Source organism: Falco cherrug, chromosome 4 (assembly GCF_023634085.1).
Source record: "Falco cherrug isolate bFalChe1 chromosome 4, bFalChe1.pri, whole genome shotgun sequence".
NCBI classification, from domain to species: domain Eukaryota; kingdom Metazoa; phylum Chordata; class Aves; order Falconiformes; family Falconidae; genus Falco; species Falco cherrug.
Genome location: NC_073700.1, coordinates 81,554,271 through 81,572,726, shown reverse-complemented (window position 1 = coordinate 81,572,726; position 18,456 = coordinate 81,554,271). Strand labels below are relative to the sequence as shown.

The 18,456-nt window shown below is 37.0% G+C and overlaps 1 protein-coding gene across 2 annotated transcripts in view; it reads left to right on the top strand.

Annotated features, from left to right (window-relative positions):
* DGKB (diacylglycerol kinase beta) overlaps positions 1 to 18,456 on the top strand; it is a 363,946-nt gene that overhangs the window by 311,904 nt on the left and 33,586 nt on the right. The gene's annotated exons all lie outside the window — the stretch shown is intronic.

Here is an 18,456-nt window from a genome sequence, read left to right as displayed (position 1 = left end):
CTTTAGAGCTTTGCACCTGTCATTCAGCGGCCTTTCACATCCAGTCTCCAACCATTTCTTGCCTTTACTAGAATCAGTCTCTCAATTGCCAATATTTTGCCACTATTCTGCTAGATTAATGTGAAGTGTTTACTGTCCTGTATATGTTACTGTCACCACTGATGCTGTGAATTGCAGCATGCAAAGGGAGGAGGGGTTACACTGGAAACACAGATCAGTAAAAATTCCTTTTGTATTGGAAATATGTATGTGCTTGTCACTGGCTTCCAAAATCTGTGCGCCCCTCAGCAGTGGCTTCTTCATAAATCTTTAAATTAATATCTTTTTTCTTGTTGTTTCTTTCCTGTTCTGTATGAGTATTAAAGTTGAACAGAGGCATGACGAGCAGTGTCTTACTGATTGCATATCTTCTCATACGGTGTGATGAGTGTCCTGCATGTGTGCAGACACCTTGTGTTTTCGGGATCATTAAGGAAAGGCTTGGGAAGGTGGAACTCATAAGTATTTAAGTACTTAGAGTCTCATACAGGGTCACCATCTGGAATTGCCCATTTCTCTCCATTTGTTGTAGGGAGGACCTGGAGTGACAAACAAACTGACTTCAGGTGTTAAATGCCTAAAAGTGACTAGAATGAAGTAGCCGTTTCTCCTCCCCACCTGCCCTGTCTCCACCCCAGACACTTTAATAGGTCTAATTTCCTGAAATCATATTGTATTATGTAATTACTCCGAGCTGTTGTCATCTAAGTTTTTAAAGTACTTAAAATTATATTCCTCAACTGAACACATTTTTTTTAAATAAAAGCCTTTGTAATCTCATTTCAATTTCAAACAAAATTCAACCCTATGTAGATCTTGATTTGGTTAAATAGTTGTGTGTATCCTTAGCTTTAAGAATGCTCCCCTGTTGCACTATTTTCAATTTATGTTCACTGGATTTACACAGGTACTAAATGCTCTCATAAATACTTGCATCAGTTTCTCAGGCTGTGAGACCCCATCAATTCATTAATGTTATTTAAATGTTGAATAAGCTTTAATAGTTCAGGAGATCCATTATTGACATAAAACATGAATTTATATAGGTATGCATTTATACAAAACATACCCTTAGAAGTCCTTAAATTTGTGACTCAATGGTTGTTCCCTCTTTGTCACGGTAAGAAAAAGGACGAAGGAAACCATTAATGTCAACTGAATCATTTGATAGTACAGTGTGCCTGAAGCAATAGTAATTAACTCTTATTATTGATCTGTCACTTTACAAAATAAGTCAGGATCACAGGGAAGGACACAAAAATGTAGTAGGGCCTTCCTCACTTATTTGTTTGCAGGTTTTCCAAGTGTTTCAGACCAGAGCTGGCACATTTGACTGCCTGCTCACAGCTCTATGAAAAATAATCAGCACCAGAGGTAGACCAAGTTCACACAAAAAAAAATGGCACAAAGACATGTCAGAGAAGACATACTTTTGATAGGTAAGCCCATTATCATCCTCATTCAAGTAAGAACATGAACTTATCTCACCAGTATTAGGATTCCACTAAATGCACTGACAGATCTCAGAACATGAAGTAAGTCAAGAAAAGCTCAAGATTATCAGCAAGAAAGTAATAAACATTTGCTGCTTCTTCCTTGCATCACTAGCAAATGTACTATCTTTGTTAGTAAAAGCAATGAATTAATAGTACAGGGAAAAAGTAGAGCAGTTCCATTAGAAAACTTCTCTGCAATGTCTTTTTCACTTGAAATTTCAATTAAAATACTTATTATGAAAATGAACTAAATAAGATTTTCAATGAAAAAATCAATATAATAATGTTGACTCTTCTGCTGTATTTTAATAATATTGAAATTTATTTATTGTATTTATACTACAATTTTTTAAAAAAAACTACACCATGACTGGTATTTTTTTTATATATAATAAAACAGATTTTCCAGCATAAAATAAAATGTTTCAGTGTTGTTAAAGCACATTATTTCCATTTGGTTAGAACCAATTTTCTAATTGCAAGAAAATTTTGACATGGAATTTTTATTACAGAAGTGTTGGAAGTCTTCTTTCCTATATAATGGAATTATTAGCTGGCTACTGGCTTTTCAGTCTCTTATCATTCTGGATTTGGTCTCAACACAGGTAAATTTTTCATTTCTTTCAGCTGACAGTTATCTGTTTTTTATCTTTTCTAACATGCTTTGAGACCAAATTTTCACAGCAGAGCAATCTTCTGGATCAAAGTAGATGAGAGAATGACCCAAATTCTGTTCTCTGAATTGGCATGAGTAGTTTTACTTAATTTAGGACAATTATTCAATGAGTAACAAAGACAAGCCAGCAAGCACAGGAATTAAGTAGCTTTTATTTAAGCAGTTTTGATCTTCCTTTGTTTTTTCATTCTTCTGCCCATTCTTTTGGAGGAGAAGAAAAGTTGGTGGGGGAAGAGAATTGCAATTAGAAGTTTAAGGAATGATTCCATGTCAACTACATACACATATATTTATATATATACATATATTTATATATATATATCAACCACTGAAACAAAATTCATTGCAACATGCAAGCGTGGTTGCACTGGTTCAGTACAATTCATAATTCAGATGGGAGCAGAGCTGCTCTGCCCCAGCTGGATTCAACCGTGCTCTCCTGAGATCGTGACAGCACTTAGTGCGCCCAGCTTGCTACATGTTTTTGTAAGGATAATACATGCCTTCTGCCTTCACCTATCTGCTTGCCCAAATATGCTGCTGGTTGACACAGAGGGCTGTAGGCCAGCAAAGCCAGAGCTCCGCCATGTCCCCTTTGGGGGAATCATGGAGCGTGTTTTCTCGTGAGAGCTCTGTATGCCATGGCATCTGTATCCTAATTGAGTTTCTACATAAATATTTGAAGTCAGAGGCAGCTTCCTTGTGCTATAGACATTTAACTTAAACATTTATCATTACGCTATAGCAACTGTGTGAGGCCAACATCTCTCAGTCTAGTTGGCTCAGGGGCTTGTTTTGTAACACACTCAGAGCTGCCAGCTCTCAAGACATTTGGTGTTTTTCTTCAGTCCCTAAATCATGGAATCACATGACACAGTAAGAATATCTTTCATTTTATTAAAAAAAGAAAACCAAAACAACAGCAAAAAAAAAAAAAAAAAAAAAAGCGCCCTGAAACACAGAAGAACATTTTCAGTCTCTGTGAGCACAAAGGAACACTTGGAAATAATTCTTTCATTGGCACCTAAACCTGAATAAAAGGACTCTTCCTCCAAGCTGTATGCTTGTGTTTTTAAGACAATCTCATTCTGAGGAGGCAAACAGATATTTCTTGAACAACTGAGGATGCTGTTCTACATTCAAGATACATTGGGTGTTCTTAGGACAGAGCCAGAAGACTTTTTCTTTTTCTTTGGTTTATTGAAGAGCTTTCATGTGTTTGGGTATGAGCTCTCCTTAAAATTTACTGTCACTGACATTTCTATTGAATTTAGAAGGTCTAATTTCATATTCAAACATTATTATTATTATTATTATTATTATTATTATTATTATTATTATTATTATTATTATTATTATTATTATTATTATTATTATTGATTTGGGAAGTCACAAGAGGGGTAGTTATATTTTAGGTATTAGCACTCTTCTGAGGTCACCGATTACATTTTATGAAGAATAGTTTTCCTCCTTTTTGTTAGTGATGTAAGTTATAAATAGTCATAAGTTATTTCTTAAAGGTTTATTTGGCATTTTAAGACATTGATGGGTCTGGGATTCTGGTGAAAGCCTGACCTAGATTGCCTAGGATACAAGCTGGATAGGTCTCTGCTCTGTTTGAAATAATAACCCATGCCTAAACAGAAAACCTGGCCACTGCAGATTTTACTGTTGGTTTTATAAGGACAGCATCCGACTCTGCAAATGCAGCCAGACATTGCAGCCAATAATCTGTACCATGAAGGATGAACATTCTGCGTGTGTAGCCTGAATTCTCTCTCCTCTAACATAGTCGGCCTGGAGATCACTGCTAAGAAAGTGTAAGGACTGCTTCTTACAACTTGTTTTGACTTGGGTGCTTTGTTTGGCCTAATGTCCAAGTTTGGATTGCTCAGTAATTTACAGAAATATCATTTTATAGAAGGTGAAGTCAAAATTGGTATCCACCAGAGACTAGTAAAAATGAAGGAAAATTATGTCAGCCTGCAGGCAGGTCATTGACTGAGTTAAACAAAATCTGCTTAGTTTCTTGTGCACTTTGAACCAAAGGGTGTAGATGTGCCTTGTACTTGGGCTTTTATGTAAATGTGTGTGCAAATGTACAAATTACAACTGTTCAATAATCCAGTGCAATTTGTTATATTTTTTTTGTTATATTACTTCTGCTGCTAATAAAATACTGTGCTGCACAGTATTTTTTATTTCCTATTTTTCTTATTTTTTATATTGCTCCTGAAGAAGAACATTTGACACTTTTTTTCTCAAATATATGCTTTAGGCTTCTCATCCTTTGTAAGTTTTGTGTGTGCGATGCCATGTGGTCGTAATAGTTTTTAACATTTTCTAAGACTAGAGAATTGGCTTATGCAATAGGGTTTCCAATTCAATAAATAAATATATGCACATACAGCTCAAAAATATTTTTTCTAAGAGCTTTTTAGCACGGAGGTAGTGTTGTTTTTTTTTTTCTTTTATACGGAAAGCACAAAAATCTTAGCAGAATAACTGCTACATAACCAAACTGTGTCACTGACTCATTGATCCAGTGCATCTTTCTCTGAATACCTATGCTGGTTGCTTAACAGAGATGGAAAGAATTCCCGCAACAGATAAGTATGAATACCTGAGAAGGAAATTACTTCTTTACCTCAGGCAAATTATGGTTGCTTTATGTCTTGAGGCACAAAGTTTCTACTCCCCCTGAAACAGTAATCATAGCTCAATTAATATTTCTATTTGCTTTATTTAGTTATTTAAATTTGTTTCAGAATCTTCCTGTATCACTCCTCCAGCAGCATTTTCTGCAGTGGGTTCGATAGTTTATTTAATAAAAAAAGATGGTGCTTTTTTTTTTTTCTTTAATTTTTAAATTTTGCTTCCTTTTAGTTGTCTTTCAGTGTTTCCATTTTCTTCCATTATAAAACAGTATGTTGGCCCAGTTGGGAAGCTGTGAAGCCTTGTATTCAGAGAAAAAGCTAAGATGAAAACTGATGATGACACAAAATAGGATAAAATTATTCTGATGTTCATATGGAAAAGGTTTATAGTGGAGAGACTGAAGGATCTCTTTTGAGCTTAGTGATATTTGCATAAACTTCTCTTAAATCACCTTTTCCCATGGAAAATTGTAGGTAAAGAGGGACAGTCTGTGTAAGGTGATGCTCAAAGAATTTGTTGTCCCGTTTGGAGGAGCTCTGTTCTGTTTACAGAGCAAAGCCGGATAGCCTGTAAAGTATTTCATATTCCTTGACATAAGAAATCTGTTATGAGTCCTATGTCTTGGATCTCTAACATTTCTCCGTTATCGTGCCTTTGAGCCTTAAACTTTCTAGCAGACAATTCTTAATGTTACTTTTGTCTGGCATCAGCAATAACCTTGCCTAAGTTGTAAAAGCTTGGTGTTCAAACCACTTTTTTTTATGTGTTTGCACACTTTCATGGTGAAATTGCTTATATAAGTTTAAAAACCCAGCAAGTTGGAAACAAAAGCTGCAAAAATGATATGAAAAGGATGCAGGGGCTGTGGCACCGTTACACTGTAGATGAATAATAGACTAGTATGTAAATAGATGCAAACCAAAGATGAATGCAAAATGAATGAGGGGAAGCAAACAGGAAGAGGAGCTTGGAAAACAGGATTTGGGAATATTTAATCCTTTTCCTGGGAAAATACTGTACCAGTGGCATGGTAGATCTGTCTCTTCACTGTCGTATAATCAGAATTTCAGAAGTATCTGTCTGCTTTGGGCATACATTTTAAAAAACTGGAGAAAATCTACATATGTGCTCACTGAATATTTTTTTGCAGGGGTTCAAAGTGAGCTATTGGTCAGATATGTAGTTCTAGCTTACTACTAGACCAAACAAGGTTCTGCTTTTTGAACTCAGACAAATGAAAATATTTTCCTCAGACCAATGAAAATATCTTATAAGAATCGTGTCTGTAGCAAAACTGAAAAAAATACTATCTTATGATTTTATAATGAAAACTTTATTTAACTCAAATTTTTTACCATCACCAAAACATGAAGGAAGACAGAGAGAAGATGTGGAAAGGGAATACAGGCAAAGGAAAAATACTTACAGAGAAAACATGCAGAAAAGTGACATTCCAGTATTGAATAACTGAGGTGTGTTATTTCAATCATGCTAGTTCTGTTAATGTTGACTATAAACAGATAGAGCTCACTTGCAGGGTTTTGAGCCAGATAGGATTCAGGAGAGATGAAGTTATTGACCTGCATGTCATTTTGTGATTATCTCAGGCAGAGGGGATTGGAAGTCGTACCAACCCCTAACACTAGGATAAGATGGAGCAATAAGAAATATCTTGCTTGAAGTAATTTCAATGTAAAGACTTGCACAGACTTTTAAACATTATATTGTTTCTTTCAACTGAGGACTTCCAGGCTGAGAAAGTTCATCTAAGTAGGCACTGAGCATGATTCTACAGAAATGTTTCCTCATCAAAAGATATACTGTTCTGTATCTGTTCTGCATGATCTTAATCTTCTCTCCACAATCTTTATAGAAATCTGTAGGTAGCTCTTTCTGTAAATCACGAGTGCTCTGCTTTCATACCTGGGAAGATCTAGCAGCTCATGTATCATCTGACCTCACTAGTATAATATTCAGCTATTTTTATAGTAATCTATATTATTAAATAACAACTATATATTTCTATTTTGTTCTTAGTGTAGAATTTTCAAAATTTTAAGAAATGACCATTTTTTTATTATTATTTTGAAAGGCATTGTGCTCTGATGGTCATGTTGAGATTTGAACAATTAAAATCCCATTTTAATGATCTCTTGCTGTCATCACTGGTCCCTCTGACAACTTCAGGAGTTGGATAAGCATAGCAGCATTTGCTGTAGAGCTCCCACATATGTACATTTCAGAGTGAAAAGTACTTTATGCATTCAGGGCCCATAGCTAAAATTAATTGACTCAGCATATTTGTCACCTTAATAATTTTGACACAAAGTTTTTGTAAAATTAGCACCAATGTAAATTTAATGGGACTGACACTATAAAAGAAAAATAAAACAGGCAGTCTAGAAACATTTCTGTGCAATTTAGGCGCATCTCTCATGTTTACTGTCATAAAATTTTATGACTGCATAGAGCAGGCAAATTATCTACAGGAAGCTAAACATTAATAAATACCTCTTTAAGTATGCAAGAATAGATTAGGTCTTTCCAGAAGAGGTGAGAGCAGCATTAGACAAAGGAATCTACAGTCACACATGCATATATCCATCCCATCTTGTTAAGCTGAACTGGTGGAGAGTGGAGATTTTGCTGTTGTCCAGAATAGGTGCTGAATCAGGGCTACAATCTATATAAGTTCTTCAGGCACCCAGTGTTATCTTGTTATGGACCTTTTTACCTGTAACAAGAGTACAAACAGTTAGGGTGTTGGTGAAGGCTGAGGATATGTGTCAGTGCTGGGCTGGACTCTCCCAGCGCTTCCAGAAGGCATAGGGAGAGCAGCAGAAGGACACGTGCAGTCAGCTGGGCACAACAAATCTATAGGTGTCCCGGTATCTCCTTTAGTCTGATTGAGCTGGGAGAACAGCCTCTGTGGTCTGTCCTATTGCACCATCACATAGGCTTTCAAAGAGTTTATACACCCTTGTGAGAACTGATGGCACAAATATGGCTTCTGTGCCTTTTAATTTAGACTGTTCTTAGTAAGAGGTTCACACAGGAAGGTGTAAGCCAGAGTTTTGTAGTGTTTTCAGACACCATTATTTCACAGCATTTCTACTCGACAAATGACCAAAGCTCATTTTCATTAAGCCTGGATCACTTCCTGTGTCTTGGAGGAGTGATTCTGGCAGTATGCAAGTTTGCACAAACGCATGTACTTTTGTAAACAGAAGTGCAAGGGCACCATTACTACTTCTGTTGCTTAACACAGCATCAGAATTAATCATAATCTTTCTAATTTTGGATAAGAAACTTGCCTATCTGGAAAAAGGTGGGGAGTGGGTTCTGCAGTAACAATGTTGTCAGCTGCTGCTGGGCACCTACCCCTTGGTACCGCTTTGCAGTTCTCCATGTGGCAGCATCTCTGCAACAATCTCTCACCATTTTTCCTCCATTTGCATGGTCATTCTAGGCTAGAGTAGCATGTCCCAGCCCTCATAAGTCCTCACGAATTTTCTACAGAAAGATTTTGAATTACATTATCTTTGGTATCACTGTTTTCTCCTCAAAAGAAATTAGTAAAACTTGCCTCGCTAGCTAAGCTAGCTTAGCCTAGCTGCATGATTCCTATGTGATCACATGCAACCCCAGACTAGCAGAACTCAGGGAAGTTCAGCCTTATGCTGTCTTAAGTTCTGACATTTCAACAGTGAAGATTCACAGAACTGGGATAAACTAAGTAGGCTAATACTTAGTCTGTTTTCAGGCACCCTCTGATTTTTACCATCTCGGCTTTGCCCATGAACAGAAAGACTGAGTTTCCAAGACCTTTCAGTAATTTTCTTCGCCTTTCTTAATGGGAAAGGATATAAGTTATTAACGATAAATTTATGAACATGCACCCTGCTTCCCATTCCAACTTGGGCATTCTGCTAAGAGATACACCACTCAGAGGAGTTAGAAAGGAGCACGAGGAGCTCTTTGAACATTTTTTGTTGCAGAGGTGAGTTAGTGCCTTTTTTCCTTTCCTCGTAACTGACCAGCAATTATGTGTTCTCTTTCAGACAGTGGCTTTCCTTTGACAATTTTTCTTAAACACAAAAAACCAAACCCTTTCTTGAGATTACAAACAAAACGCAAAATCTGAATAAGAATTCCCTGATGTCTTATGCTTTCTCAGTACTCTCTGGTAATAACAATTTGACTTCTTATGGAAATTGTCCAGCTCTTCTACAATGGCATAAACATTCTGAAATGTTGTGGCATGAAACAGAAACGCAAAGTACTGCTATAACATGAACTGTGCAGAGACAGATATGGGTTACTCTATTCAGAATGTGGCTTTGTGATCTGACTTTCTGAAAAATTTTCACCTTGAAAGAAAAAAAATATTTGCATTCTCAAGTTTTTCATATATTTCTCAAAATGTTCCCCCAGAGTGAGGAAAAAAAGTGGCAAATGGGTCAGTTCACTACCTAAATAACCAGTGTTTTCTGGACTCACAGTTTGACAGTATGAATTAGTCTTGTATGTTGGGGAAAGAAATTTCCACTAATTTGGGCTAAGACACATATCCAGTCTCTGAAAAGAGCCTGCCTCCATCCTCTTTGCACCCTCCTTTCAGGTATTTGTATGCATTAATAAGAGCCCCCTGAGCCTTGGCTTCGCCAGGCTAAACAGTCTCAGCTCTCTCAGCTTTTCCTCGTAGGAGAGATGCTCCAGTTGCTTCATCATCTTCATGACCCTGCATTGGACTCTCTCCAGGGTGTCCATGTCTCTCTTGTACTGTGGACCCCAGAACTGGACCTAGCATTCCAGGTACAGCCTCACCAGTGCTGAGTACAGGGGAAGGAAGCCCTCTCCACCTGCTGGCATTATTTTGTCTCATGCAGCCCAGAATACTATTGGCCACCTCGCTGCACCCTGCACCAGGACCCCCAGGTCCTTTTCTGCCAGGCTGCTTTCCAGCTGGGCAGCCCCCACATGTACTGGTGCATGGGGCTGTTCCTCCCCAGGTGCAGGACTTTGCACTTTTCCCTGCTGAACTTCAATGAGGTAATTTTGTTTGTTTGTGATGGCAGAATCCCTAGTAGTTTTCCACCAAAATCTAGAAGAGCTGAGAAGGAAATTATTTCTTTTTTTAGTGAGTCTCACTATTTCCCTCCTTAAAGAAACCAGGACAAAAGCATAGATGTTTTTCTTAACTTGCTTTCGACCTCTAAAATGTATTGTTTGACTGTGTAGTCTGTGCTCCTCCTTAGATCAAACATAACTTCAAACTTCAGCGTTATAAGAAGTGGTATAATGAAAGGAAGTTAATTTTTGTTACTTCAGATAGAGCAAATAGAGAGCAATATTTTTCTGGAAGCAGAAAGAAAAACATAGTATCTTAAGAGAACATATCAAATTGAAAATCATGTTATTTTATCTGTTATATTCACGAGTGACAGCTAAGCTTCCCATCTTGTACAGAGTTATCTACTGCCCACATTTAATCATATCCTTTTCCTTTAATGTGCCTAATTTGTGCTTGGTTCATTTCAGGGATCCCATGTTCCCATATGTTCACAGTTATCTTTATCCACTCCCCAAAATCACTTTTTTACAAATTTCAGAATTAATTCACTAGAACTTTGTGATAAAATACTGCATTAATGGATACATACACTAAAGAAATCTGTCCTTGCTGACTTATCTGCCAAATTCAGTGCATGGTCCAGCCAGCAGTATGGTTGCACAAGTTTAACTGAAAACTGAATTTGACTTCTGGATATTACAAAAAAGTACTATCAAAATAATATGGCATGCAACAAACTGTGATCAAACGCAATGTTAAATCTTATTTTAGAATACTTAAAACATAGTAATAATTTAAAAAAATATTGAGGCTACAGTATGGGATGGCCTCTCTGAGAAAAAGATGAATAGGTCTTTCGAGTCTGCAAAACAGAAGGTTTAGAGATTGTGATAGCAGCCTGCAGGATCATGATATTCTTGCAGAGGATGAATGGGAATTGCCTGTTCTTTCTCTCTCCTTCTCTAGAAAAGAGGAGCTATTAAAAAAAGCTAGTGGAAGTGAGGTGCTCGCCTAATTTATTCAAAACATATCAAAGGAAGTTTTTATACACAACAGTTAGCAAACCTATGGAACTCCTTACCAAAGGAAGATCACACTTGAACCTGATGGAAGCAACTTGAAGAACTTAAGTTCAAGTCAAGATTGTCGACCAGTTTGTTTTTAATATAAATAGAGGATCAAGTGAAATGCCTAAGATGAGCACTGGTCAAGAGCTGAATCTCTGGTAATCTCTGTTAGCCATCCACAGACACCAAGTACTTTCTAACATTGGAGAACAGGAACCACCAGCTCCTCGGCTGTGGTTTATGAAGGCCTCTCAGCCTCTGAACAAAGGGTTCGCATTCTCTCATGCTGTGTCTAACAAGGGGATTTTGGATGGGTATAGACACATACACACTTACTTATTAGGCTAGCCTAAAAAGACTACCTAGGAAGTGGGGAGATGTAAATAGCCTGGTGTTGTAGTATTTATGAAGTAAAATTATCAGTCTGGAAGTGGCATAAGTGCTTTTTCTGGAGGCTTTTTTTAAGGTGGTAGCTAATCTCAGGAACTGAACACCATATCCCAAAGGGTTAGTGGCCATAAACTTCTCCCCTAATGTGATAGGGTCAACATCCTTGGCTGCATTTATGGCTGTAAATTAAACGGGGAAAAGCCTCAAGCCATGGCACATGCACATTAGCAAGACTACTCCCCAGTGGAAAGTAACTTTCCTAGATAATGTCTGGGCACAGGCCAGGGACTGTTCCCAATAGGCAGTACTGACAAAGCTATACTGTTATCTGGGACGAGAGTTTAACTGTATGGAAGGAAGCCATTCTGTGCCAGTTAGCCTCAGGGTCAGAAAACCTGACCTTGTTTAGTTTAGTATTACAGACAGAATACTTCAACTGGAAGGCAAAAGGAGGGTAAGACAAAATGCAGATGGAGAACACAGGCGGTCAATCCGTGGGTGTAGGAGGAGGCATCATACTGGGTGTTCTTAACAGAAATGTTGAGATCTGCTTGTGCAGATAATATTTATTCTCAGATCATCCAGTAATGCACAGATCCAGTGTTTATGATCACCTAAGCACAATCTCAGATCCTACAGTGCATTTGTTTAAAAGATCCTTGCACAGTTTGGAAAGCCTGAGAGCAAACATGAGGACAGCTCCAAACTCCTCAAAGCAGAAGGGGATCATCTGTTCTGTATGTACATGGAGAACAGAACAAGAAATTATGGGCTTAAATTCTGTCAAGATTCAGATAGACTAGAAAAACTTTGTAATGGTAATGAGAGCAAGGAACAGGAATAGGCTGCCTGGGGAGGTGGGGGAGTTTTTATCACAGCAAGGCTGTGAGAATGGCTGTGTGGCATAGGTAAGGGGCTTCTGCAAGACTCTTGTGGTTTGTTTTTTTTTTTGTCTGGGGGACTTTACAGATATGTGTATTGTTCTTTTTTAAGATTTATTGTAAAATTGTTGATTGCAAGGGAGCACCTGAATCCTTCCGTTGTTGCTTGAAAACTGTATCTTTAAAACAGTACAATGCCCACTCCCTAAGGTAAATGGGTACAGTTCTCAAGCCTGAGAGGCTGTCATCCAGTAGCTCAAAGTGGAAGGTGTGTGAGTACAAACCTAATTTTACACCAAGGGATATCATCTGTGCTGCTGTTTCTACCATGCATCTACATTAACATGTTTCTTCAATGCAGATGGCCTCTATTCAATTCTTCTGCTTTACTTCCTTCAAATTGAAGCCCTACATCAGAAAGCATGGTTAATGTCAAGTCAATGCATTGAAGGGGCTAAAGAAGAGAGGCAAACCAAATAATATTTGTATCATCTGTTTTCTAAATTTACACGTTTCTTGCTTTAATTTGATTTTTTTTCCCCTTCACTGTGGATCACTACTGTATCTTCTGTTTTTTGAGATTTATCTTCTGTTTTCTCTAGGAAGGCACAAATCTTTCAGAGGGCAGGACCTCTCAGGGTAGGCATTAATTGTCATAAGCTCAGTGTATTACTAGAAAGTTTTATTCACATTTTTGATCACAGCCCAAAAGCTGTTTCCAGAATGTTTATATTGGATTTAGGCTCTTTTTATAGTAGAGACTTCAGTTTTTACTAAAATAATGATGAGATTAAAAAGTCACCATCATAACAGGTCCCTCTGACTTCTACAGCAATCTATGGTATTAAAATGATAATAGCTACATTTTATGAATTAATTCACATCATGCTGCAGTAAACAGCAACTGGCTTTGCCAGAGATGTAGAGCAACAACTTAGCCTTTGTCCTTCAATGTTATTAGTCTCCTGATTTACTTCCTTTAAATTGAGGAAATAATCAATAATAACAGTTGCAGCTGTTTCTGTCCCTTTGTCTGCCAGCCAATCAGTTTCAATTGCAAAATCAAAGTCACAAAGAAGCCTGCAGTCATGGAATTAGTGAAGCCCAGAGACTTATGACATAATACAGTCTCTAAGCTTTTAAAACTAGAAATTCTGCAATGAGAGCTAGGTAAGTCCTTATATCTCTCTGCCTTCTTCCTTCATGCAAATGAACATATGCACATACATACCCATATTGATATGTTTCTGCTCTATTGAGCTAATGTACATAATTTTGAAACTTTGGGCAGGCTTTTGGGTTTTTGGTTTTTTGTGGGGATGTTTTATTTTTTTAATAATAATTAAAAAAAAAAAAAACCAAAAAAAACCCCAACCTTTAAAAATATGTCCACAGTTGTAGATGATGTATAAAGGGGAAATATTTGGATATTGGACTTCCAAATACAGACTTTCAGATACAGACTTCCAAAGCAGAGTTGCATGACAGGGTATGTATGCTGGACCGTTATAGAACTAAGCCACTGTAAGTTAGAACATACATGAATACAGGTACTTATCTGCCTGTTCTAGGTAGACATAAATAGTTCTAAGGATTTGGAAATGCCAGTACTCTAACCTCAGTAATAACTATGCTCATCTGGGACCACTTACCTTCTTTTGGTACATTCTACTTAATTTTTTGAGACTACTTTTTTTGATGTTGTGCTGCTTACCTGGAGGTTAAAAGGCTATACTGATGAGCATAGACATAAAAAGTACTTCTTCCTGGTTATAATACTTCAGGGTAATACTGGAATAGGTTATTATGGAGGTTCCCAGAACTTGCAGTAGAGGCAAAAAGGTAGCCAGGATCCCGTAGCTATTAAGGTATGGTTAAATTCAGCAGACTGAAGGAGAGGTAAATTGATGGCTTATCTCCCTTCATTAAAGTAGTTTCATGAGAGGGAATATGCTCATTCCCTATGTGCTCAATATAAATTTTCTACCATTTCATTTGTTTTGCAAAGCAATTCTGTCCAAGATAAATAACCTTCTAAAATTAAAAACTTGACCCTTAATTAAGATAGCATTTTAAAAGAAAACAGCAATAGTATTCCCAAATCCAAGAAATCCAAATTGCCTGCCTTGTTGTTCCTCTATGAGAGCTCACAGAACAGTTTTCATGGTCTTTATGCCACCGTTCTCTGACAGAGAGAACAGAGAAATCTATGCTATAACAGTTGCTCTAAATGCACTTCCCATCACCTAGCAGTGCTTAATAGTACTTGGGAAACACAAGTCTATGCCAGGTGAGGAATGACGAATCCTCCCCGTGCCTGTACAAAGTTAAGCCACATGAACTCTGGTGTTTTCTGGGGTTTTAGATATTTATTCATACATAAAGACATAAGTAGATGAAATGGGAATATTCATCTCTTTTTGAAAATTATTTTCAGTGATCTGAAAGTGAAAATCCAGTGCTCTTTCCCCCCTCCGCCCCCCTCCCCCAAGTAGAACAGTATTCACTACTATTGCAAATGACTGTTACAGTACATCTATGAACTGTGAGTTTATTTTTGAAATGATATGGCTTCTACTGAGTTTTAATGCCTTGTCCTTTGCTTGTCCTTGCTGCAGCATGCTTTCAGTGTCATGTTAGAAGCAATCTACAATTATAAGTTGTTAGAAATAAAAAATGCTCTGTGAAGGTTCAGGATGTTATACACCATGATTTGTTCATCTTGATTCAAAAATTGAAGTTGGAAATCACCAATATAAAGGCCAAATAGTTCTGAATGTTAGTGGTGTATGAAAGATGGTATAGAAAATATGTCAGTAGCTATCGTTAAAATACTGATTTATTTTTTTTTTTAGTTCATATTGTGTTCCCTTAAAATTAATAAATCTTGTGGAAAAGATCTTGGGGGGGAGTGAAAATATAATTATAAATTAATAATTATCAAATAATCTCTTGAAAACATTATAGAAATTATAATACTATATCATGAAAATTAGAGATTTGAGGGAAGTTATTTCAAAGATTGTTTCAAAAAATGTGAAGACAAAACATTTTCATAAGTTTTTCAGAAAAGTGTTAACTATCAAAAAATACTGTTGTACAGGGAAGCTATAAATACAAGTAGTTTGAATCCTGTGAAACAGAAAAACTACATAGTCCAGAAATTTGGGGGTTACCATCACTTCTGTGGTTACCAGTATCTAAGCCTTTTGTATGTTATTCTTTGAGAGACATCATTGTGCTATCTTAAGACTTTATTGTAGATAGAATTTAACATAGTGTACAATATTATTACTGGTACTGTATCCCTGCTGAGTCTATGGACTGTGGGTCTGTTCAGCAAAGTGCTGTACTCTGTGTGGGGAAAGTCTTAGAGAGCACCCGAGAACACTCTCGTCATTATCAGTATGCTCTGCCATAGCCAGCACTGCTATTCCTGTATCTTCTTTTGTTGCAGCACTAAGCAGCAGGTTTTTTTCCTGTTTCTGAAGACATTATCTACTCCGTCTGACTGGAAATGTATCTTTTACCATGAATATAACCCTCGGTTATGTTACAGACCTTTAACACTTTATCACGCTTTAAGAAATGTTTGACTGGGGTTGAAGATTTATGTTTCAAAGTGGTAAAGATAACATCATGCCATATTTCATTCTCCTAGCCAGGTTACTTATTTTAGATAACTTTTTTTTTTTTAGTTATACACTTCTGATTTGTGCATTTCAAAAAGTGAAAAAATAAAATGCATGTTTCAACTTTTTAGTTTGGATACAATAAAAACTAATAAAAATTACAGACACTGTGGAGCAAATGCAGAATTCCTGACCAAAACCACATATGACCCAACTGAAGTTTGGTTAGCAGAGCTAGAAAACATAGGTGAACTAAATCTGAGCCAGATTTGCCTTTTAATGCATAAAAATCCTACAGATGATGTAGCCAAAATTCTGGGAACCTGAGGTCCTTTAATGCTCCATGACATTAGCTAAATGACCCCTTGTAAGTTTGATTTTCCCTGGGGGAGAAGAGGTAGAGGGAAGCACTTAAATATATATATGCAATCTAATTCTACAATTGCAAATGCAAACTTACTTAAGCAAATCAGGAAGAGAGATCTGGCATGTTGATTATTTTAATTAAATTGTTTCCCGGATCAGTCAAGAGATCAGAGCTTGTTTATTTATTTTCCTCAAATGCTTTTCTTTATGCAAGTGTAATACAAGCATTTATGCTTTTACTTCCTTTCTACCCCTCTTTCCCATTATTTTTCTTTGGGGAAAAATTTCTCCAGTTCTTTCCCCTGTGAAAGTATACACAACTGCATAAGCTTCCTTTGACCAAATTTCCATCAATTTAAAATGTCTGTTTTTTAAAAACAGAGATCTGCCTGCTATAGTTTGGTATATGTTACTAAGTGTCTTATTGATTTTTATTTATTTATGTTTGTTTATTTTTGATAGGCATTCTGTATATGGATTTACACATGCTTTTTCTTCTGAGCACATGATGCAGGTCAATTTGGGGAGAGAAAAACTGATGTTCGCATAGCATGTACCGAGGCAGAACTTCTTCAGTCCTTATCGGACCCAAAGCACACTATTAGAGAACACTATATGTTATACAGAGGAGCAACATAAAACATGTCATTTATATATTACTACTTTGAAATCCGATAAAAACTGGTTTGCTGCCCACTAACATGGATACTGTTTTCCAGCATGATTCTCTGTGTTAATTGGATCAATATCATTTATTGTTTTCATTCAGTAGTTGCTGAAGGAGTGGTTTTGTTTCCACCATAAGGTGCAGTGCTCTTTCAGATCAGTAGAGTATTATACTGTCTATTACACAATAATTCAGTGTTTTCATCACTCTACCAAGAGTTTATAATCCAGCTACAGAAATTCCCCAGGCCAAAAAATGGCATTCAGGGAATTTCAAGGACAAACAACATATTTTAATTCTCATCCTAGTATTCAATTTGTAAAGTATAACAAGCACGTATGAAACTTTGTCAGTCTGATTGCATTTCAGTTAAGAAGTGTTTCATTTTCGAGATAAACTTTGACTTTCAAGAAGTTAAAGGCATAATTCTTGAGCATGGGATATTCAATTAATTATTATGTAGCATAATGCTTCACTATGCATCACAGCATTTAGTAAGATCTGCAGGAGGAAGTCATCCAATCAATTCTGTGAAAGAAATTTTAATATCAAAATATTTGTATTGATAGATGGGATCCCATGAATCTAAGTACAATTAAATTTGTGATTGAGGTGCCTAAAACCCATCTAAACCACAGACAAAGATCTGGTACTTTTGATTTCTCCCACTGTCTAGACCCTCTTGGCACTGAAATGCATCAGGCGCTGCTCAGTTGCCTGAAACTACCTGTATGGTTGACTACTGAGAATGTCTCTGAATTCTAGTGTTAATCTGTGGAGACAGAAGTGTATTTCCTACCTCAAGCTCTGTTGCAACTCAGTTCAGATGTGAAGATACCCAAGTGCTGTACTGGTCAGGAGCAGAGATAACTTTCTGGTTCTTTACTTTTTTCGCTAAGGACTGCTAGTTAGGGTCCTCATCTAGCAACGATGCCTGGGTTCTGCACTCTCAGCTTACATGTAGCTGAATCCATGTTTTCTGGAATATTTTTTCTGGATTTCTTCCTGATCCCATGACAATTATCTGTCTGCTTACACATTGATGGTCCCCCAGTATGGTGTGGAAACTAGTAGGCACTCTTCTGCATGGCTTAAACCCTGATGGTATCGTCTAGTACCATGAGCTAATCAGTAATTACTGCTGTTGTGGCTATAATTCTCTTTCCTAACTAACGGTAACCTTGGTCCATCAGTGCCCACCCTGTAAAGTGGCTGGAAGGAGCAGATCCTAAGTGGAAGGAGCTATTTAACACTTGTTACTTCCTTATGCAGCCAATGAAGAGAGAGAGCAGCCTAATTGCATATCTTCTTCAGACTTATTTGAGGTAGATCTCTTTCTTGATGAGATGGGCAACTTAGGTGTCTGTTTGTAGAAGGGCTGAAGATGCTCATCTCCTCAGCTCCTTCTTCCTCCTGTGCTCCCTGAACAAGGTGCTAGAATTTAGATCCAGTGGATTGCAATCTGTTGTAATAATGAATAAACCAGATAAGTTTAAACAAAATTAAAATA